Below are 2,631 nucleotides of genomic sequence, written 5' to 3'. Positions count from 1 at the left end.
AGCTTTACTAGCCTGTGAGATGAGTGCAATTGTGCGGTAGTTTGAGCATTCTTTAGCATTGCCTTTCTTTGGGATTGGAATGAAAACTGACCTTTTCCAGTCCTGTGGCCACTGCTGAGTTTTCCAAATTTGCTGGCATATTGAGTGCACCACTCATATTTTATCATTGGAGGAAGCTAAATTGGGGTAAATGTGATCCTTTTGTCTTATTCATCGCAAATGCAAATAAAACTACAATTATTTCAACATCAAAAGTTTTAAGTTGAAAAAAGAAGTCCTTTCACCACAAGATTTCTATGTATTCTTTCTGTACTATCATTTATAACACCTCGCATTTCTTCTTCATCTGCATACGGGAGAGCCAGAACCGTAATAATCACTGATTTCTTAGTGTCAGTTGGATTTACATCTGCATCTGCTCAGCACTGAGTGGTTTAGGCAAAGAAGCCTAAAATGGTTCATACCCTAAACTCTGGATTTGGGAATATCAGAGTTAAAAGACTCCACTGATGAAAGAAACTGGCCAATTGCTAAATTAGTAAATTGTCCAACGACGTTGACTTGATACAAAAAGAAAAACATAAAAGTAGAGAAATCTAAATTTCAATTGATATTCACATTTTTGTTTCTATTTTTCAGTAGCTAACTCAGTGACCTTTGAGCTACTTTAATAAATATTGATAAATCCATAATCTGGGTAATGGGAATATATTCTTTTCTAATAGTATATTTTTAGAGTATAGAATCCAAAATCTAGCTTGATTTAAAACCCCATGTGTCCATGCACGCTAAGGCACTTCAGTTGTGTCCAATTCTTTGCAACCTTATGTACCATAGCCACCAAGCTTCACTGTCCATGGGGATTCTCCAGGCAAGAATACTGGAGTGGGTTGCCAGGCCATCCTCCAGGGGATCTTTCCATCCCAGGGATCGAACCCCTGTCTCTTGTGTATTCTGCATTGGCAGCTGGTTTCTTTACTGCTAGCGCCACCTGGGAAGCCCTTACAAAACCACAGGAGTCTGTTTTTATTGGAGCTGGAGCCCCAGAAGGGCAGGTTAATCTTCTCCATGCACTTCGCCCTAGGAACAGACAGACTGCCAGAGCCCTGTGGAGCCAGGGGGCCAGGAACCAATTAGTGCACCCTTCCCCTCAACTGGAGTGTTGGTTGCAAGGTTGCAAAGGATCACATTATTGCTGTAAGTCTCCCTTGAAATACTGTAGAGAAAATGAATCCTCCCATGGAACCCATTTTGGGGGGAACATTCAAAGCTGCACTCCCTGAGATTAAAAAAAAAAAATAGAATGATCATAATAAATACCTGTCTTTAAAAGGAAGAAATGAGTTTTCTTTTAAAGTTTATTTTAAAACTTTAAATAAACTAGAGTTTATTTAAACTAGAGTTTATTCACATTTATATTGACTTTTTTCCCCTTGTTAGCACACTAGGTTGTCTTCAAAAAACTAAATCACCTGCTCATCTTTATTTTCATATTTTAGATTATGGATGGATTTGCATATTGTTACTGCAATTGTGGTGGAAGGTGGCAACTCAGTTCTAAAATAGGCTTGTGGTTGAAATACATGTATTAACTAAAAGAGGAAATACTGTTAATTATTATGTTTATTACCAAAATATGAAGCTGCATTCTTGACAAAACAAATACTTGTTTCAGATAGAAAATCGTGGTAAAAAAAGATTATTATGGCCACCCTAGAACATTTAGTATAAGTATTTTTACTTAAACTATAATATTAGAGAAGAAAAAATGAACATGCATGAATTTTAACAGTGTGCTGTTTTGAATTAAGTATTTTGCATATCTCACTTAATGTCTGTAATTAACTTAGTGCTTCTAGACTTAACTTCATCGAGAAGACTACTGAGGCTCAGAGAAGTTGAGAAAATCCTAAAATGATGCACAGCAAGATTAGAACTGAGATCAGTTTTCAAGGTCTGTGATATTTCTCCCTGTTTTTCTGCCACCATGTCATGCCATCACAGGTCACCCTAGGTTTGGACCAATCCTGGCTTTCAGCAGACATGCTATGTGTTTAACTTAGAGTGAAAAATCTTTTGAAATCTGCAAAATTTAATTAGACATGCATTGATTATGCCCCTTGAATCTTCACCATAGTCATAATGACTAGTGGGTAGGTATTTTAGATAAATAATTTAGATGTTTTCATCATTATAAAGTAAATAGATTGCTTAATAGAATAAGCACTTTATATAGAACTCTTCAGTATCACAGTAATCCAAGTCTATGCCCCAACCAGTAATGCTGAAGAAGCTGAAGTTGAACGGTTCTATGAAGACCTACAAGACCTTTTAGAACTAACACCCAAAAAAGATGTCCTTTTCATTATAGGGGACTGGAATGCAAAAGTAGGAAGTCAAGAAACACCTGGAGCAACAGGCAAATTTGGCCTTGGAATGCGGAATGAAGCAGGGCAAAGACTAATAGAGTTTTGCCAAGAAAATGCACTGGTCATAGCAAAGACCCTCTTCCAACACCAGAGAAGATTCTATACATGGACATCACCAGATGGTCAACACCGAAATCAGACTGATTATATTCTTTGCAGCCAAAGAGGGAGAAGCTCTATACAGTCAACAAAAACAAGACCA

This window comes from Bison bison, unplaced genomic scaffold (assembly GCF_000754665.1).
Source record: "Bison bison bison isolate TAMUID 2011002044 unplaced genomic scaffold, Bison_UMD1.0 scf7180017864440, whole genome shotgun sequence".
NCBI lineage: Eukaryota > Metazoa > Chordata > Mammalia > Artiodactyla > Bovidae > Bison > Bison bison.
This window is presented reverse-complemented; position numbering follows the sequence as displayed.